The sequence below is a fragment of the Sminthopsis crassicaudata genome, chromosome 5 (assembly GCF_048593235.1).
Source record: "Sminthopsis crassicaudata isolate SCR6 chromosome 5, ASM4859323v1, whole genome shotgun sequence".
NCBI classification, from domain to species: Eukaryota; Metazoa; Chordata; class Mammalia; order Dasyuromorphia; family Dasyuridae; genus Sminthopsis; species Sminthopsis crassicaudata.
The window spans coordinates 16173636-16194831 of NC_133621.1; the positions used below are offsets into that span (position 1 = coordinate 16173636).

Below are 21196 nucleotides of genomic sequence, written 5' to 3' on the forward strand. Positions count from 1 at the left end.
CCAGTTTGTCTAATGTGCAACAGCCAACCTCATGCAGGGAGAGAATAGGGGTTGACCTGGAAAATGGGAGAGTAATAAAGGGATCCACGTGGAAGAGTCATTGGACAGAAGTCTTAGCTGCCCATCTGTCGTCTTCTATCTCCGAGTTAGTCCATAATATCAAGCCTAATGTTACAAAATTGGTACCAAATCGTTTGGCAGTTATTGCTTTATAATATCATTTGTGGCTAGGAAGCGTTATTTCCCCTTCCTGGTTTTTTTTTTTTTTTTTTTTTTTTTTTTTTGGTGATTTTCCTTGATATCCTAGAACTTTTATTTTTCTTAGTGTTATGTTTAAATCTATAAATAGCCTCTTGGCAGTTTAATGGATATAGCATTGAATCTGTAAATTAACTTTGGTAGTATTGGCGTTTTTATGTTATTGGTACGGTCTCACTATGAATACTAAATATTCTTATGATCATTTAAGGAAGTTATCCTTTGTTTCTCTAAGGAGGAAGGGACCATTTCTCTAGCATGATTTGGACACACAGTCCCTTCCAGTTCTGAAATTCTTTGATTCTGATTCTGGACTCAACCCACAATTCCATGCTTCCTTTCGGGTACCGGTTGCCTAATATCGGACATGCTTTACCTTGTGATGACCATTGTTCATTACGGGGCTAGAAATGTGTTGGTGGGTGATTGAGAAAGCCGAGAAAGGGAATGGGGAAGGGTTGGGAAGCTTGAAGACATCCTGGTGAGTTTGATTAAAGAAAAGTTTGTCTGTTGGGGAGGGAGGCTGTTTCCAATATTGTCCCCAGGCTCTGGTGATAGACCTGGTCCGGTGACTTAGCCTGCCCTCCACGGCCTTCTCAATATACAGCATGTACCAAGCCTTGGTAATCTTCCACCTTCGGCCTCCGTCTTTGTTTTGTTCAAGACCAGAACGGTCCCTCTGGCCTGGAGGTAGACATAGCTATGGAGGGCATTTCCAGAGCACTTGTCTGAGAGCTCCAGGACATTTTCGGTGACTCCTTTCAGGTGTGATGCTGCCAAAATTTCCTTATCAAGGTGAATCCTGGCTAGGCGTCAGAAGTTCTGGGTTCTAATCCTGATTTATTGTGTAGATCCTTACTGGATCTCAGTCTCACATTCATTCAGTGACAGAATTGGCTCAGACGACCTCCAGTGTTTCTCGCGGCCCGTGACCCTCTGAGCTCCCAGGAGGATGAACAATAGGGAGGGGTCTGACTTGGGGAGGGAAGAAGAAGCTGCCAAGTCGGCCGTGAGCTTTCTCCTTGTTTCTCCACCCACACTCGCACCCAGGATGACGGCTTGCATTCCCTTCTCCCCACACAAAGAATGCAAACATGTAGACCACACAGTCCCCTTGCAACGTAATGCATTCGGCTCTGCTGGGCTGCTGGCCGGGCCGTGAGCCTCGCTTACAAAACCTGTGCTGTCTAATGGAACCCTCTTTCTCTTATACGTAAAACTTAGTGAACTGAATTGAATTCTAGAATTAAATTGAATTGTGAGTATAATTACTCAGAGGGGGGAATAGAAGCTTAGTATCCTGATCCAAGGCAGAATCTGAACCCCGATCCTAGACTCAGCATCCACAGTTCTCTTAATGACAAATGAACATTCTCTGTCTCTCTCTCTCTGTGTCTCTCTCTCTCTCTGTGTCTCTCTCTCTGTCTCTGTCTTTCTCTGTGTCTCTCTCTGTGTCTCTCTCAGTGTCTCTGTCTCTGTCTCTCTCTGTCTCTGTCTCTCTCTCTGTGTGTCTCTCTCAGTGTCTGTGTCTCTCTGTCTGTCTGTCTGTCTGTCTGTCTGTCTCTCTCTCTCTCTCTCTCTGTCTCTCTCTCAGTGTCTCTCTCTCTCTGTCTCTCAGTCTCTCTCTCTCTCTCTCTCTCTCTCTCTCTCTCTCTCTCTCTCTCTCTCTCTTTCATTTTAGTCTCCATTGCTTTAGCTTGTTAAATCCCAGTGTTTAAATTGCAGTGAGTTTTTTTGTTAAGAAAATAAGTTGTAAATGTCCCAGTGGCTCCACCAATCTCAGGTGCTTGGAGGAGAGACATTTTCACCCAGAGGCTGTGCTGGGGGATTTAACTTTATCTGCCCAGAGGGTCCAGAAAGCGGTTCCTCAGTAGGGCCGCCTTCAGAAGACCACGAACAACAGCAAGGCTTTCCACTCCATTAAATGTCAGACTGGGACGCAGCGATCTCTCTACCAATCCATGAGTCACCCACTGGCATGGCTCTTCAGGATGGCAATCTGAGGTTGGGGACAATTTATTTATAAACTTCAGTGACCTCTATGGGGATTAAGCCCCTCAACTTCCTCAGAGATGACTCTGGCCTGAATTCGAAGGCCACAAATAAGGGAAAACAAAAGGACCCTTTTATTAAACTTAAAATCTAATCATAGAATGTCATGGATTTTCCATGCTATCTCAACCCACGCTGTTGAACGGAAGTAGAAACGGGGGCCGGTAATTCCCACCTAATATCTCCATGTGCTCGCATTGACTTAGTTTTAAAGTGTCATTTTATCTGCATTTAATTGTATTTTTATTAATTTTGTTAAATATTTTTCAATTCTCATTGGGTAGAGGAGAGATAGAAAGGAGGGAAAGAATTTGGAACTTAAAATATTTTTAAATGAATGTTAAATATTGTGGTTTATTCATTTCAATCATATATGACTCTTCATGATCCTATTTGGGGTTTTCTTGAAAAGGTTTGCCATTTCTTTCTCCAGCTCATTTCACAAAGAGGAAACTGAGGCAAGCAAGGTTAAATAACTTGTTCAGGGTGACACAACTATTGGAAGTGTCTGAGGCTGGATTTGAACTCAGGTCTCCCTGACTCTAGATCCAGCTCTCAATCTATACTGCCTCATCCAGCATCTCTCTATTGACCTTTTGGTCCACAACTAAAAACATCAACAGCAGCTACAAAGAATCCAGACCTTTTTCAAATGAATTTGTGTCATGAAACAGCTTGTATTGGTGAAATTATGTTTTAATTCGTATCAGATTTTACCTTTGTATCTATAAAACGTTGCCTTGTTTGATTCCAACACGTTGGGATCTTTTTGGAGACTCTCACCCATCATGCAAATTATGATTCTTTTTTTTTGGGGGGGAGGCAATTGGGGTTAAGTGACTTGCCCAGGGTCACAGAGCTAGGAAGCGTTAAGTGTCTGAGGTCAAATTTGAACTCGGGTCCTCCTGACTTCAGGGCCGCTGCTCCATTCAAAAGATCATTCTTAGCTTGATGTCATCTACAGACCTGGGAACCATGTCACTGACAGAGCAGGCTGTGCTCAGATGCTTTGGGGCCCCAGGGGACACCTTGCACTACCACGTGGTCACCTTTGGGCCAGTCAATGACCACTCCCTCTTCCCATACAGTTGTCTGCTCTCTGTGAGTAAGTGTCCCGGTGTATAGTACACAGTTCTTTTTGTCCCTAAGGGGGAAACGAGTGGGGAAATTTGCCTGATCTTTTGTTCCTATCTAATTGAGCGAATATCCGTGGGTTTGAAGTGTCCCCCGGCTTGGTGAGCTGTCAGATAAAGGGACAACGTGGGCCCAGTAGGGCTTTTTCCCTTGATGAAGCCATGATTCGGTTCCTTTATTGAGCCGTTCACTAACTGTCCCTTTGATCATTTTATTTGCTGGGGGAGTGGCCTGGCTTGGTCACTTCCCTGGCCGGGGGACTCCCACAGAAGAAGTTCCCTCTAGAACACAGATCACTCCCTACTCTGCCTCCACCAGCCTTGGGAAGGGCTCTCTGGCGATGAGGGAAGAAGCCTCTTGTCCAGGGGCAGACAGCTGGCATAAAGCGGGATCCTTTCTGTGACAGCGTAGAATTGGGACAGGACTCAAAGTCAAGGCTACGGGCCTGTGGGATTCAGAGTTTGGTGGAGGATCAGCCTTGAATACTTCTCTGGGTGACTCTGGGCAAACCATGGGATCTCTGTCAGCCTCGTTCTTAAAGGGAAGCTAATCTGGCCCCTCCCTCCCGCTATTGTCCTGAGGACTGTATAAGGTATCGTCATACACATGTGCATGCATTCTCTCTCCCTCTCCTCTGTCTCTGTGTCTCTCTGTCTCTTTCCCTCCCTTCCTTCCTCCAGCTATCTCTCTGTCTCTCTCTTTCTCTCTCTCTCTCTCTCTCTGTCTCTGTCTCTCTGTCTCTGTCTCTCTCTCTCTCTCTCTCTCTGACTCTCTCTCTCTGTCTCTCTATCTCTGTCTCTCTCTCTTTCTCTCTCTTCTCTCTCTCTCTCTCTCTCTCTCTCTCTCTCTCTCTCTCTCTCTCTCTCTCTCTCTCTGACTCTCTCTGTCTCTCTCTGTGTCTCTGTCTCTCTTTTTCTCTCTCTCTGTCTCATTCTTTCTCCATGTCTCTGTCTCTCTCTCTTTCTCTCTCTCTCTCTCTCTCTCTCTCTCTCTCTCTCTCTCTCTCTCTCTCTCTCTCTGACTCTCTCTCTCTGTCTCTCTATCTCTGTCTCTCTCTCTGTCTCTCTGTCTGTCTCTCTCTCTCTCTCCTCTCTCTCTCTCTCTCTCTCTCTCTCTCTCTCTCTCTCTCTCTCTCTCTCTCTCTCTCTCTGACTCTCTCTCCTCTCTCTCTGTGTCTCTGTCTCTCTTTTTCTCTCTCTCTGTCTCATTCTTTCTCCATGTCTCTTGTCTCTCTCAATATTATAAGGTACTATGTAAACCTTAAAATTGTTCTATGCAAAAATCTTCAGAAAGAAGAGGGGAAAACAGAAAAAGAGGACCTCGGTATAGAGCCGGAGGCAGTCTCAGGGGTCCCCCAATTCGACACCCCCATTTTCCAGGGGAGGAAAATGAGGCCCAAGGATGGAGCCAAGGTGGATTACACGGTTACCCAGAATGTGGATTGTGAAACCAAGTCTTTTACAGTGGAACCATCAATCTTTCCCATGTCCCAGGCGTCCCTCCTCTTCTTCCTGAATTTGCTTCCCTTTAAATAGAGAGCTCTAGCATCTTTTATCTAACCTCAATCTCAAGTTCCTGATCTGCAAAATGGGCATAGCGCTCCGCCTCAGGGTTGCTGTGCATATGAAATGTAAGCACCTACAAGTGCCCGGCAGTGTGTGAGTGTGAGTGTGAGTGTGAGTGAGTGTGTGAGATGGAGATGATGGCCTTTGTCTTGCTGAGTGAAATATAACATTGCACCAGAACACGGCTTAAGGCTCGGGAGATGAAAGCCCCGAGAATATGGAAGTACTAAGTGTCCGTCCTCTCCCCCAGGACGGGGTTGCCTCATTGTGCTGAACCAGCACCAGCAAATTAGGGCATTTCCATGCACTTGAATTCCTGCCTAAATGATGAAAAGTACAGTCGCTCCCCGGGGATCCCGGGCTGCTTGATTTATGGCAGCGCGGCCTTGCCGCGATCCGAGGATCTCTGGGCCCGTTAGAACGGGGGCGCTGGGGGTCAGTCTCAGGCAGAAAGGGGCGTGTGCAGTCCCATTAAGCCCCCTACCTGGAGAGCGGGTGGGCCAGTAACCCAAAGGCTCCGGAGCCTCCCAGGGCTCCCTCAGCTGTGCTCCCTCTGGTCACCCCAGTGGGGACAGCTGGGCTCCCTGGGGAGAGGCACAGTGAGCTGGGAATGAGTCCCAGGGGCTTCAAAGCCGCCAGCAGGAAAAGAGGTTACTGGCTAGTTAAATGTGGATTCACCCTATTTACACACTCACACACTTAGATATACTCACACATACATACATACATTCTCTCTCTCTCTCTCCTCTGTTTCTGTTCCGTCTCTCTCTGTCCCTTTCCCTCCCTTCCTCCCTCCCTCCATCTCTCGTTTCTCTTTCTCTAAGTCTGTGTGTCTGTGTCTCTCTGTATCTTCATCTCCCTCCTCCTCTGTCTCTCTCTGTCTGTCTGTGTCTCTCTCTCTCTCTTTCTCTCTCTGTCTCTGTCTCTGTCTCTTTCTCTGTCTCTCTGTCTGTCTCTGTCTCTGTCTCTCTCTGTCTCTGTTCTCTCTCTCTCTCTCTCTCTCTGTCTCTCTCTGTCTGTCTCTCTCTCTCTGTCTGTCTCTCTCTCTCTCTCTCTGTCTCTGTCTCTCTGTCTCTCTCTGTCTCTCTCTGTCTGTCTCTCTCTGTCTGTCTCACTCTCTGTCTCTGTCTCTGTCTCTGTCTCTCTCTCTCTGTCTCTGTCTCTGTCTCTCTGTGTCTCTCTCTGTCCTCTCTCACCGGCTCTCTGGTGGACTGATCTCTAAGCTCCCTGGCTTCTGTAGCTGCTTCTCTAACATTTTTTAGTTATGTTTATCATCCTTGCCCAGCTGACACTGGCTTTGAGCTTTGATTTTTTTTCCATCAGCCGGGGCCCCTCTCCTGCCATGGGGTGCAGAGCACTCTGGTCCCTGGGTTGCTTTCCGCTCTTTGCCTTCAAACCCCCATGGTCCTTTCTGGGGGTCTTCAAGGGATGGGGCCTCTGGCTGCATAGCACCCATGGAAAACAGCCACAGTCCGGATTAAAGAGAGTGATGGGAAGCAGGAGGGACAGAGTCAGGGGTGAATAGAAACGTTGACGGGGGACCCTGGATTCCATTTCTGCTTCTGTAACTTCTAACGTGACCTCGGGTCTGAGATCTCTGTTTCTCAGAGTTTTACAAGTGGAGCTGCTCAAATGGCAGTGGCTTGGGTCATAGACCCTTCTGATTATCCATCTAGCCTTGGGCCAGCAACTTTCCTTCCCCATCTGTAAAATGGGGGTAATTGGACTCAATGACCTCTGAGATCTTTCCCGGCTCAATGCCTGTGATCAAATGAAGATGTGCTTTTAAATATTAACTATAAGTTTTGAGAGGTCAAGGCTCAGGCTAATAGCCAGCTTGTTCTAAGTGGATAAAGCTCTGGAAGTTCTAAATCCAGCTTCCAAATACTTACTAGTTCGCTGTGTGCTTTGGTCAAGTCCTGTTTCACCCTGCCTCAGTCTCCCCATTTGTTAAAAAAAAAAAAAAAGCACCTAACTCCCAGGGCTGCTGTGAAGACAAATGAGACGATATTTGCTTGGCAGATAGTAGCCTTTAATAAATGCTTGCTTCTTTCCCTTCCCTTTCCTCTTATTAGACGTTCTTAGCCATGGGCCAGGGATCAATAGGCAGCAGTGTCATGTCAGCAGGACTTTAAGGAATCCAACAGAAGTCAGCATGGTACCCACTGGTCCTCCCTTTATATCAGGGAACTGGTGCAAGAAAATGATGCTTTCTTCTCTCCATTTCCCCTCCTTGGGAGGTGTGGGATGGCCACAGGACATTGCTCATTACGGCTCCCTGTGCGTAGCTTTGGGCCCCGGGGTCCCTAGGGGTACCTCAGAGATACCTATTGGAGAAATGCTTATTGGACTGAATTTGAATTCTCTGCAGCATGACGACCCTAAATGACGAGTCACCGATTTGATTTTGAGTGTTTTAACTAGCCAGGAGATAGTTGGCAAGTGGTGGCGAGAGTCATTCATTATTAGATTAAAAAAAAAATACTGAGAGATTTTGAGCAATTTCAAGAGACTTCCCCAGGATGTTAATTATGGTGTGGTTGTTGCTGCTGGTGGTGACGATGATGATGAGAGGAACCAAAAGAGAATATAGTGGTGTTCTGATATTTTTGCTCAATTGTAAGTAGCAATATTTAGCCACCTGTGTAATGGTCCACATTAATAGAAATTAATAGAAATATTACATTAAATTAAATGGAAAAGGATAAACAATAGAACAGTGATTCATCCCAGGCCATTTTCTATCTGAAGAATGATTCATCTGTAATAATGATGACCATTGAAATTTACACTGCATTTTAATATTTACAAAGTGATTGCTGTAAACTCACTCATCTGAGCTTTACAACAACAAAACTAGGCAGGTTATGCTATTATGTATATTGTGTGTGTGTGTGTGTGTGTGTGTGAAATAACAACAGCTATTATTATTATTATTATTTTTATTCAGAATTTTTTCACAGTATATATGCATGAGTAATTTTTTTATAACATTATCCCTTGTATTCATTTTTCCAAATTTTCCCCTCCCTCCCTCCATTCCCTCCCCCTGATGACAGGCAATCCCATACATTTTACATGTGTTACAGTATAACCTAGATACAATATATGTAAATCCCATTTTCTTGTTGCACATTAAGTATTAGATTCCGAAGGTGTAAGTAACCTGGGTAGACAGACAGTAGTGCTAACAATTTACATTCACTTCCCAGTGTTCCTTCTCTGGGTGTAGTTGTTTCTGTCCATCATTGATCAACTGGAAGTGAGCTGGATCTTCTTTATGTTGAAGATTTCCACTTCCATCAGAATACATCCTCATACAGTATTGAAGTGTACAGCGATCATCTGGTTCTATTTATTTCACTTAGCATCAGTTCCTGTCAGTCTCTCCAAGCCTCTCTGTATTCCTCCTGCTGGTCATTTCTTACAGAACAATAATATTCCATAACATTCATATACCATAATTTATCCAACCATTCTCCAATTGATGGACATCCATTCATTTTCCAGTTTCTAGCCACTACAAAAAGAGCTGCCACAAACATTTTGGCACATACAGGTCCCTTTCCCCTCCTCAGTATTCTTTGGGATATAAGCCCAGTAGTAGTATGGTTGGGTCAAAGGGTATGCACAGTTTGACAACTTTTTGGACATAGTTCCAAATTGCTCTCCAGAATGGCTGGATTCTTTCACAACTCCACCAACAATGCATCAGTGTCCCAGTTTTCCCACATCCCCTCCAACATTCATCTTTATTTGTTCCTGTCAGCTTAGCCAATCTGGCAGGTGTGTAGTGGTATCTCAGAGTTGTCTTAATTTGCATTTCTCTAATCAGTAGTGATTTGGAACACTCTTTCATATGAGTGGATATAATTTCAATTTCATCATCTGAGAATTGTCTGTTCATATCCTTTGACCATTTATCAATTGGAGAATGGTTTGATTTCTTATAATTATGGTCAGTTCTCTATATATTTTGGAAATGAGACCTTTGTCAGAACCTTTGTTTTTAAAAATATTTTCCCAATTTGTTACTTCCCTTCTAATCTTGTTTGCATTAGTATTATTTGTACAGAAACTTTTTAGTTTGATGTAATCAAAATCTTCTATTTTGTGATCAATAATGATCTCTAGTTCTCCTCTGGTCATAAATTCCTTCCTCCTCCACAAGTCTGAGAGGTAGATTATCCTCTGTTCCTCTAATCTATTTATTATCTCACTCTTTATGCCTAAATCATGGACCCATTTTGATCTTATCTTGGTATATGGTGTTAAGTGTGGATCCATATCTAATTTCTGCCATACTAATTTCCAGTTTTCCCAACAGTTTTTCCCAAATAATGAATTTTTATCCCTAATGTTGGTATCTTTGGGTTTGTCAAAGACTAGATTGCTATAGATGTATCCTTTTTTTGTCCTTTGTATCTAATCTGTTCCACTGATCGACTGGTCTATTTCTTAGCCAATACCAAATGGTTTTGGTGACTGCTGCTATATAATATAGCTTTAGATCAGGTACACTTAGACCACCTTCCTCTGACTTTTTTTTCATTAGTTCCCTTGCAATTCTCGACCTTTTATTCTTCCATATGAATTTTGTTATTTTTTCTAGGTCATTAAAATAGTTTCTTGGGAGTCTGATGGGTATAGCACTAAATAAATAGATTAGTTTGGGGAGTATTGTCATCTTTATTATATTCGCTCGGCCTATCCAAGAGCACTGAATGGCTTTCCAATTATTTAAATCTGACTTTATTTTTGTGGCAAGAACAACAGGTATTATTAATCCACTTTTAAAACTGAGCTGCTAAGAGCCACCAAGTGTGGAGCTGGGGGTCCGAACATCTGGGACTGAGATTTCAGCTTTGTTGCTAAAGAGTTTTCTGATCTTGGCCAAATCTTTTTTTTTTTTTTTTTTTTTTTCTGAGGCTGGGGTTAAGTGACTTGCCCAGGATCACACAGCCAGGAAGTGTTAAGTGAGACCAGATTTGAACGTGGGTCCTCCTGAATTCAGGGCTGGTGCTCTATCCACTGCGCCACCTAGCTGCCCCCTTGGCCAAATCTTAAGCTACTTTGTCCTTAGTTTTCACAACTGTATAATGGGAGGATTGGACTAGATGACCTTTGATGTGGCCTCTACTTCTGCATCTATGTACTTCCTTCCTCCCTCCCTCCTTACTTCCCTTCTCCTCCCCTTCTCATAAGATGAAATGTCTATACCATCCCTTATTATTTTATTAAAAACTCCATTTTTTCCACTTGCTATGTCTGCTGTGTAATCTTCACAGTTCCGTCAGTCAGTTATCAAAGTCTTATTGACCACCGACTGTGCTCTGAACACTTGGCCCTATAATGTGGATACCCCTTCCCTTCTCACCTTGTTTCCATCTCTAGATGGATAGAGATAGAATGACAGCGATGAGAGGCAGGGAGAGATACTACTTCCCATCCAGAGCCCCCACCTCTGTGGTGAAAGGAGGGAGGTGCAATTTCTCAGTTCTCTCCCCAGGCCAAGCTGGGCATTGTCAGTGTCATAACGTAGTACTCATTTTCTACCAATAATAATGATGAATATAGTAATGCTAATTAGCATTTCCATAAAGCTTTAAGGTTTACAAAACACTTTATTTTTATTGTAGCTTTTTATTGACAGAACACATGCACAAGTAATTTTTCAGCATTGACCTTTGCAAAAACTTCTGCTCCAACTTTTCCCTTCCTTCCCTCCACCCCCTCCCCTAGATGACAGGCAGGCATATAGAGTACATGTTAAAATGCACCATATGTATACATATTACAAAGCACTTTATAAATATTATCTTATTTGTTCCTGGCAGCAGCTCTTTAGAGGGAGCTGCCATTATGATCCCCATTCTAAGATGAGGAAACTAAGGCAGACTTGCCCAGAATCACACGGCTAGTGAGTGTCCGAGGCTGGCTTTGAGCTCATCCCTCCTGACTTCAGCTGCAGCTTCCTTTTGCTGTAAAAATGGGAGCGCTCAGAAAACCCCTTATTATGGCCCAACTTTCAGGCACCGATCCTGGCTGGTGAGAATCCAGCTTGTCTAGGCCCGCCTTCCCATCAGGCTTATTTACCACAGATAAGAATGAGCCCAATCGAATTATTTGGCCAGGATATTCCTCTGTAAATCGATTTTGAGGCAGACAAAAGGGCGGCCTCCCGCCCTCCCCCTGTTCCGAGGCCGGCTTCCTTTCCCATCAGGATGATGTGATTCCAGGTTGGGTCCGGCTGCCCATTGTCCAAATCCCATTACCTGGGCCGGGCCGGGGGCCCCACTGGGGGCACTGAGCCAGCCAGGATCCTCGCCCCCGCGTGGGCACAAGCACGTCCCAGGAATTGTCTGCCAGCTGAGAGTGATTTCCAGACTTCCAAAGCGCCTTTCCGGGCCCACTCATTCCCCGCTTCCTCTCCACTGAGCGCCGTGCTGATGCTCTGGAAGGCGAACATCCCCCATCATCCCTCTTCCCCTTCCTAGCCCAACTTTTAAAAAAAATTACTGAAAGACAAAGCTTCTGTTTCAGGGTGAGGGAAAAGCCCCGCTCCAGAAGGAGGAATCACATCATGAAATCTGGCCAAATGTTGGCAAAAGAGCGTCCTCAGTCCCTCCCCCCAAAGCCACTGAGAGCGGCAGAGTGAGGAGGGCCGGAGACTTGTACAGTCTTGGGGGAGTCCTCCCACTTGTACGGGAGTCCTCCCACTTGTACGGGAGTCCTCCCACTTGTACGGGCTCGGCTTTCTGATGGTGACCTGAAGGTGTTGGCTCTGACGGCCTCTGAGGGCCCTTCCAGGTGGAGTCTGTGCTGTTCTCTCTCTGTATGTGATCACCTCTCTTCTCTCTCTCCATCTCTCTGTCCCTGTCTCTGTCTCTGACACACTCGGTTCCAGCCTGCAGAGAGCTGGGCCTGGGCGTCTGACCCGGGACAAGACCCTCCTTTCTGGGTCTTCATTCTCCAAGTCTCACGCCCTCCATTTCCGAGGTCTTCCCCGGAGGTCACGGTCAGTCTCTGACACCCCGAGTTACATCTGCCTCCCGCAGACCTCGGGGACCCCTCCCAAAGCTAACAGTAAATCACAAAAACAAGAGCTCACGGGAGCCCAAGTGCTCCCAGGCCTGGCTGGGGGAGGGGTGGAATCCGAGCCTTCCCGTGGGAAGCGGGGCTGATGGGAAACTCCTTGCACCCAGATGTGCCAAGGGCCCCAGGGCCCCGCCCCGCCGCTTCTGCGCTCTCCTGGGTGGGAGACAGCGGCCGTCAGAGGGAATATGGAGTTAGCGCCCTCTCTCCCCGCCCCAGCGGATCACGGGCGGTCACAGAGAGTCCCCACCAGGCGGGCCGTTTTCTTCCTTTTGGCCTGAATCCCGCCCTGGACTCCACTCTCTGGGACAGAATGTCAGAAATCGGGGCGGTCCGCTGCCCCAGGAGCCTCTGGGCCCCTTCAGAGGGCCATCACCGACTCTCCCTGCTTCTGGGCTGGGGGGGGGGGGGGCGGGAATGTCCACTGGGCCACTGAGGCAAAGACAGGGCGGGGCGGGGCCCTGACTGATGGGTGCAGTTCCCACCGCCACCTGCGGGCTGCGCTGTGGGGCGCCCAGTTTCCTGGCTTCTCCCTCGGGGCCTCTCCGGCTCTTCCTCCCAGAACCCCCCCCCTATTCCAGGCTCCGTGGTCAGTGCTGTCCTGGTATTACTCCGGACCTGTCTCTGCTTATATCAGCAAGAGAGCAGGCTCCCGAGGGCAGGCGCCATTTCAGTTTTCTCTTGGTGCACCTGCCACGCGTCTGCTACGTGAGGAGACCAGGTATCTCCCGGTGTGGGAAGTCCCTTTCCCCACGCAGAACCACACCCAGAGTCTATGTTAGGCCTGGGCCCAGGTGGTCTTTGTGCCGCGGTCTGTACATAGTGCTGCATGTGGCGGGTCGTTCAATCGTCTCCAATTCTGTGGCCCCGTGGGCCATAGGAGGCTGCGCCCTCTCTCCTCCACCGTATCTCAGTCACGCGGCTGCTTCGGGCTCCTATTTATCCTCTTCTCCTCTGTCACCCCCTTCCCCATTAATCTTTCCCAACATGGGCTTTTTCCCATAACTCCCTCTTCTCATCATGTGACCGAAGTATTTAAGCTTCCAATGACTTCTTGAAGTTGACTTGTGTAAGCGCCGATTCATGCGGGGTCCCAGATGTCCCGGGGCCTCATGCTGATTCTGTGGCGCATTTCCCCATAATCCAATGAAACTCCCCAACCACAGCCGGGGTCCCCCGGGCCTTCGCGGCCTTTAACCTGCCGGCCAGTCCGTGCAGCTTTCCTTCTGGGGGGCTACAGTTCCCACCATGAGGGGCGCTTGATTCTGGTTAACTGACTGACTGATGGGTTTACTTCCTAATTAAGCCCCGCGGGCATGTGATCTGTCCTGGGGCGGCTGGTGCTTGGTGGAGGGAGCATCTGCCCTGGAGTCGGGAGGGCCTGAATCCAAATATGACCTCACGTAACCCCAATTGCCTCAGCAAAAAAAAAAAAAAAAAAGGATAGGAAATTGTGGGGCAAGCCTTCCCGATTGGGGAAGATACTCTGGCTTTTTCCTGCTTTTCCAAAAGATCCTCTTTGACGTCATTCATGAAGCTCCTGTTGGGTGCGAACCTCGAGGCCGAGGTCTTCGTTTTGGGAGCTCTAGGGGGTCCAGGAACCCGAAGTTCCTAACCCAGGGTCCCCCAGGCCAGGAGGGGCCGCCTCAGGCCCCGGTCCCCGCTTCGTTGCGCTCCTCCCTCTGGGGCCCTGGAGCCGTCCGCATTTATGGTGAGTGCCAGAAGGAGCCGAGGCTGCCTGGCTGCCATTTTGAAAGGGCCGGCGTCCGTTTTGGGAGCGGCCTTTCAGCAGCTTGTTCATCCAAGGTCCGGAGTCTGTCCGTGCGCGTGTGTGACCCTGAGAATGGCCCCCAGCCCGGCTCCCCTCACCCCGCCCGGTCACGTGGCCCCGTGGGTGGGTGGGGGGCTCTTCCCAGGCCATCTCAGAGGAGAAGAAAACCAGGCGTGTTTTGGCCGTGGATTTAGCCGGATTGAGTGCAGATGATGGCGGGAGCAGCTGTGCTCCCCGCTGCGAACGGGCTTCTTCCCCCGCATGATTTGTTGTGCGCAGGGTTCCAAATGCCCGAAAGGATTTACCAAGGCGAGGTTACAGCCGGGCTTTGCCCCAGGACCCGGCGTTCAGTGCGCAGCCCTCCCTCTAACCAGGCCACGGGGTTCTGAGCGGAGACCGGGGAGGGTTGGTCTCCTCCACGGCCTCCAGGGGCTCGCGGGCTCCCTCTTCTGTAGGGCCCGATCCTCAGTGTGGTGGGGGAGAAGGGGCAAGTCCGGAAGTGGGTCAGCGTGGGGGAGGGGAGGGAATGCGAGAAACTGAGGCAAGATTGAGATTAGCGAGTATTTAATGATTCATTTGAAGGGAGAGATTTACCGGGACCAGAAGGATCCATGGTTCCGTCCCAGGACTGAATCCAGCCAACCAGTCTCAATGACTATATACAGGAGGCTCAGACAAGGGGTAGAGGCAGGGGCGGAGTCAGGGGTCTGAGAGCGGAAGGGGCTCTGACAGGGTGGGGCCAGCCACCGGAAATGGGGGGAGGAGCCTTCTGATATCCTAAAATCTTTATCTTTATCAGGTATTCTGATAAAGAGGGAGGGGGGTTTTGCTGGACTGAGCTCTGAGCTGATAGCAGAACACTTAGAGAAACTGAGTCAGGACTGGGTCAGGGCAATAGGACCATAAGTGATGAGTAATGGAAGGAATTTCTCACACAGATGAAACCGTAGGGTAATACAGTACACATGTGCATATACACTTAGGGGTAGGGTACTCATACATATATTATATAGATATGTCTATGAGAGAATACAAACGTCTATGGGGTGGGTTCTGAATTCAGTATCTGCAAGGGGTGTAAAGGAGACCCCTTATCTATAGGCTTCCATGGAAGGTCTCTTGTCCCTTGGGTGGAAACTTTTTGCCGCCATGTTTCTTGGCGTTGAATCCGCTGCGTACTCTGGGGGTCTCTACTCCACCTGAGGGAATGAGTGACCCGCGCCCCTCCAGGACAACTGCACCCACTTCCTGTGGGTGTTAAGAAGTAGAGCAATTGATCAGCATCAGTGTGTAGCTCATCTGAAAAACACCATTTCTCCTTCCCATTTCCAGGCAGGTGCTCCCCCTTCCTTCCCCAGCATCCCCCCATTTCTCCTTCCCATTTCCAGGCAGGTGCTCCCCCTTCCTTCCCCAGCATCCCCCCATTTCTCCTTCCCATTTCCAGGCAGGTGCTCCCCCTTCCTTCCCCAGCATCCCCCCATTTCTCCTTCCCATTTCCAGGCAGGTGCTCCCCCTTCCTTCCCCAGCATCCATTTGAGATGTCCTCCCCCAGAGTTGCCTCTGCTAGTGGCAGGCTGACAGATGGCCCAGTGCGGGTGCGAATTCCTCATGAACCTTCCTGTCTTGTTCCTCCAGGAGGAAAGGGGGAGGTTATGGGAGCCAGATTCCTTAAGAGCCCGCTCAATGCCTGGGACCCCTCCAGTGCAGGGATCCTGCTCTCCATCCCCGTCCTTCTCCCGGCAGCTTTGGACTCCCCGGGCCAACTGCAAAATCAGGCTCCTAATTACCTGTTCATATTTCAGTCCCACCCAGCACTGGCCCAGCGGGGGACGAGCCCTCATTGTAATGGATTTCTAGTAAGACAATCTCGGAGATAAGACACTGAAATCTTGGCTCTGGCCAGGGGCAGACCGGCCATCGCACACCCATTCCGGGCTCCCCAGAGCCGCGTTGTAAATGGATTCCAGGATCCATGGCTGAGTAATAGGATACTGCAGATACATTTTAGAGCAAGGTGCACTCCTGCCTTATTTATGAAGATAGACATTCTGGTGGAAGGCTTAATCACAGCTGATAAATCATTTTAAGAAAGCCTATTAGAACCATATGCTGATTCCGTGCATTAATACGGTGTGTCTGGTTCTAGTCTAATAAGACAAGGGTTTCTCCTGTGCTCTCCGGGTCTCTCTGGCGTGGGCTATTTATCTGTTTAAGTGGTATCACTTGTGTGGGGGCATTTATCTCTCTAAGAGGTGCCATTAATAAAACAAGGTGAAAGGGAAAAGGGGGATGGAGAAAAAATGAGTCAAGGCGGCCATTCTGCAGGAGTAGTGGGGTCTGTGAGCTGTGTGTCTGTGGCGTTACACGGACGAGAGGGGCTCGAGCCGGACAGGAAACGTCTCCATTAGGGTTCCGGCAGGCCTTCCCCCAGCATCAGGTAGGCATTTGGGCCAGGTGCTTGCAGGAACCCACCGAGGGTGGGCGGAGCCCGGGAGGAGGGAGCTGAAGTTGGGGGGGCTTTGCTTTTTTCCAAGCTAGTCGGGCTCCGTCCCAGAAGCAGGTTCCCGGATTCCCTAATGAAAGCCACATTGGTGCCCGGGCCGTGCCAGGCTCTGTTCTTGCTAATTGCAGGGGGGTCCCTCACAGATCTTTTCTATTAATCTCTGATTATCCTCCTGCTCCTTTTATTATCTTGCCAATTCAAACGCTCATAATTGCATGATTTATTGCTCATTTATAGCCCGGTCCACCACTTAAACAGTTTATTTAATGGATTCCCAGTGACTGGGCTACTTTCTCCTTCCATAGCAAAGTTATCTTTTCATGACATCTTCTAAAGACTCCCTTCCACCCAAAGAGTAGCTTTCTGGCCAGAAACATAATGATTAGGGTATGGAGGGAGAGAAGGAGAGCGGGAGAGATCCACTAGCATGGTATTTGTTTCAGGACTTTATTTTGTGCCTCAGAGTTGATAAAAAAAACAAAATGAAGGCGGTACTTTTTCTTGGACAAAGCTGTTCGGGAGAGAATAGGAGCCTGGGATGGCAGGGAAGCCTTGGCAAAGGTCTCCATGTGGATTGAGAAGACCCGAGTTCAGATAACAGCTTTGCTAGTAGCTAAGGGATGGGGGCTGCCACGATCACTCCAGTACTTATTCCTGCAGCCGACTCTCCTCTCCCTCCCTTACCTTTCTAGCTCTGTTTTCCATGAAGGAGCTGGGCTTTGTCTTTTTTTTTTTTTTATTTCCTGACCACCCCATCTGACCAAGTTCTACTTTCTTTGGAGCTTTGAGAAAAACCTGCCGCAGGCATCTCAATCCCAAAGGCCAAGTTCAAGGTTTAGCATGGTTGGCTGGACTTCACAGCAATCCAGACAGCCTTGTGGTGGGCCGGCCAAATTAGACGTGGTCACTCGGGAGGCGGGGGGTGATGGCCAGATGCCTAGAAATGTGGCTTCAGTCTTCGTGGTTCCATTCAGAAAGGGAAAGGAGATTGCGTGTGCCCTCCCTCTCCCCACCCCGAGAACTCACATACCCTCAGCTTGTGATTCTCGGGCATCTTCTCCCAGGCACAAATCGGCTCAGCTTTTCTTGGAGCTAAGGGCTATTTTTCTCCCTTAACTGATTTTCTGTTAGCCTCTAGTGGCGTGGCTTTGATTTGTTCATACTCTGATGTTAGAACAAGATGTTTTCTCTATTAGTTACTCTCTATATAGTCTGAAGAAATGGAAAACGTTATCTGAGGATGGGAGCACAGTGAACCTCCAACCTTGCCTCCCTCCCTTCATCTCTCCCTCCTTCCATCCATCCATCTAACAACATCAGTTGGCATTTATATGTTTGCCAAACAAACATATCATGTATCTCCATATATTATCTCACTTGACCATTGTCATGTCCCGGTGAGATAGGTGCTATTATTATCCCCATTTTACAGCTGAACAAAGTAAAGCTGAGAGATTAAATATCTTGCCCAGAGTCACACAGCTAGGGAGTGATGAGGTCAGAATTTGAATTCAGTAATTCTGTATCCCAAATTTTTTTTAAGTACCTATAGGTTTCAGGTCTGGGAATACAATGGCAACATGAGATCATACCAGCCTTCAAGGGGCTTATAGTTTAAAAGGAAAGACCACATATTGCATAGAAGATAACTAGAGAATATATAAACTAATTAACTGAGAAGAGGGGAAGCATTAGCAGTGGAAAGCACTCCTGTGGGAGCTGTGAGCCTTGAGGAAAGGGAGGCATTCTGGAGGGGGAATAGTCTGTTATCCTAGAAGCATTAGGGAGCTACTGATGTTTCTATGCAAATCTAAGGCTCAGGGCGTATGATTCCCTCTCTGGGCCCTGTCCCATTACTTATTTTTCAGAAGGGATAGAAGCAGGGAAAAGATAATTGGGGAGCCACAGCCCAGTAAGTGTACATGGTGACCTCTGGGTGGAAATCCGTCTCCCCATAGCCCTCGATGGCCAGATGAGAGCTGCCCAAATCCAAATAAACATTTAGGGTCATTTAAAACCATTTAGATTTTTTTCTTCCTCTGACTTGAGGTAAACCAAATAAACAAACCTCTTCCCCAAAGAGATCCAGTTTTTCTGCCTCTCCTAGTCAGCAAAGCTAAACTCTCAAGGACAGAATCTCCCCTAAGTACTTCCTAATGGGTTCATTTTAGAAAGTTCTTGGCTTCTGAGACTTGACATTCATGCTGCTAATCATCGTCCTCCTCAAAGTGTTGACACTTGAGGGGCCTTTGAATAGTCGGAGAGGTTTCTTTTTCTTGCAATGAGCAAAAAACATCCTCCAGGCTTCTGTCTCAAGATGGGCAGTCTCTATGGAACGTTCAGATCCACGCAGCCGCCATTGTTGTATGGAATCCTCCAGGAGCCTAATTAAGAGAGACAGAAATGAAGGAGGATCTGGAGAACCAAGTTATATTTTGAACGCAGATGCTCATTTTCTGGGGAGACGGAAACACAAGAAATAGCAGCGGAGCACAGGGGGATGTGGGATCAGAGGCCCGGCTTTGAATGTTTACTGCTGCCTCTGATTTGGGGCACATCCCTCCCCTGGCCTCGACTTCACTTGAGCCTGAGATTTGGAGGTGTGAGGGATTTTTGAGGCCCCTCGGCCAAACATCTCCTATGACAAATAAAGAAACTGAGACCCAGCTACACTAACTGTCCAAGATTACAGCCAGAATCATGGAGGCCGAGTTGGGGGTGCCCTTGGGGGCCCACCCCCTCATTCTGAGATCAGGACCCTGGGAGCCAGGAGGTGGTCATCCGGTAACAGTCAGCAGAATCAGGTCTTTGGACTTAAAATGCAGATGCCTTCCCCCAGGTCACCGTCCTGGCCCAGGTTCTGCAGGTTCTGCCTCGGTGTGCCGTCTACGTGCTCCGAGGAGCATCCCTGGATGTCAGCAGCCGGAGACCCGAGCACAGCCACAGTTTTGGAGGGAAAGCAGCCAGCCTCCGGGTCTTCTGTGGGAATTGCTGGCCAGCTGTGGTTTGGAGCCAGGGACCAGTTTCCATCCCAGGGCTGGGTGATGGGCACGGCTACTTCACAGGGTTCCTCACATCAGCCACCCTCCACAGGGAGCCGGGTTCCAGTCTGTCCGCCCCCGGAGGACCACAAGGCTTTGGCTGCCTGCTCTTGTTCTACCCACAGTGCACTGGGGGAAGATCTGGGGGAGGGCTGCTGGGGCAGGCGGGGGCGGCATGAGGGAGCCCGGAGGCTCCCCGGGGACCTCAGCGGGCAGCAGGAAAGGAGTTTCTGTGCAGATCAAGGAAGCAGTGAGGGAAAGGACAAGCGTCCCGGTTCTCGTGTTCTTAAAAACTTCTGTGTTTCACTGGTGAATTTTCCCCCAATTTTCCCAGGCTTAAACCTGATTCTGAATGTAGCCAAAGCTGTAAAGACCCAGGAGAGAAGTCCAGTGGCACCATTTAACCAGCCTTGCCGGTTCTGGGGGTCCGAGAGCCTGACCAAATTAAAGAAGTTCCCCCCCACTTTGCTTCCCCCTCAAACAGAAGAGAAAGAGAAGTTATCCCAGAATGGTGGATCCCGCTGGAAGGCAGGGCCCCGGAAGGCACAGTCTCAGTACAGGGGGACTGGGGGGAGGGGCTTCCTTCTTTTCTCCCCTCCAGAGGTCTCCCAAGCCCAGCGGTCCCCAAGTATGAGCACCGGGCTGTCCCGGAGGGCGCTTGCTGAGGTCTAGGCCGGTGGGCTTCTCCCTGGAGAGGATGGAGGGGGCCCCATCGCTGCTCCAGAATCCCTGCAGACTCCCCGTTTTCCTGCTTTTCTCCTTTCTCTCCTCCCCTGCCATGCTGGTTCACTTAGGAGAGGGCACCTCTCGATTGGAAAGAGCCCCCCCCCAGAGCACGAGGCCAGTAATGGCCGTGGCTGGGGTGGCCTTGACCTGGGAAGGGTCCCGCATGTGGATTGGCTCCCGCCCTTTGCTGGGGGGCGGCGGGGGCGGCTGCAGCCAGAATAGGCTCAGTCAGAGTCCCATGTTGGGAGCTGTTGATGTCCGGGCAGGAAAGTGTGACCAGAAAGCTGAAAAAACAGATGATGGCATGAAACCCGCCCCTGGGGACGCAGGCCATTAGTCAGCCTTATTTATTTCTTTTTCCTCGGACCAGGCCCACTCCGAGGAGCTGAAATTACCATATAAAAGGCAGAGGGGGCTGACCCCCCCCATGATGGGGAGGGAAGCTTTCCCCTGGACTTCTGCCACCTGCGATCTGTTTGTGTTCCTCAGATCCCGGAGCCTTTGAATGCTCTGACTGCCATAAGCCAAGTCCCAGCAGAAGTGTGTCTCAAAATAAACAGCCGGGCCTGGCCGGCCTCTCCGGAGTCGCCCCCTCGTCCTCTCCGCTTTCATCCCTGGAGGAGCGGGCCCTCGGCTCCCCAAACTTAAAAACGCCTCGTGGCCGGGTCCCCAAGGGGCTTTCTGCTTGGGAGACATTAGGAAATGTCAAGGGCCGGACCTTTGAGCACAGTCACGTGCTTCTCAAGGTCAGGTCAGTTTGGGCTTTTCCTTTAATGAGTTGAAGGAAAAATAGGACTCCCCATGGAACCCTCTTTCCCCCTTTGTGGCTGATGGGCATTTTTTTTTCTCAGACCTCCTCTAGCTTATGTTGTAAAAAACAAACCCAGGTGAGTGTTCAGGTCATTTTGCTGGCTTTGCTCAGGTTGTAGAGGAGGCCCATCACACAGGTGGCGAGGGGGCCAGACCTGCTCCAGAGTCTTCACTGGTTTTGTAACCATGAACAAATCCTTTCTCAGTCTTATTGTCTGTAAAATGGGCACAAATGGTGAGA

General features: G+C 48.9%; 1 protein-coding gene across 3 annotated transcripts in view; it reads left to right on the plus strand.

Moving 5' to 3' along the window:
* CREB5 (cAMP responsive element binding protein 5) overlaps positions 1-21196 on the plus strand; it is a 477814-nt gene that overhangs the window by 105081 nt on the left and 351537 nt on the right. The window lies entirely within an intron of this gene.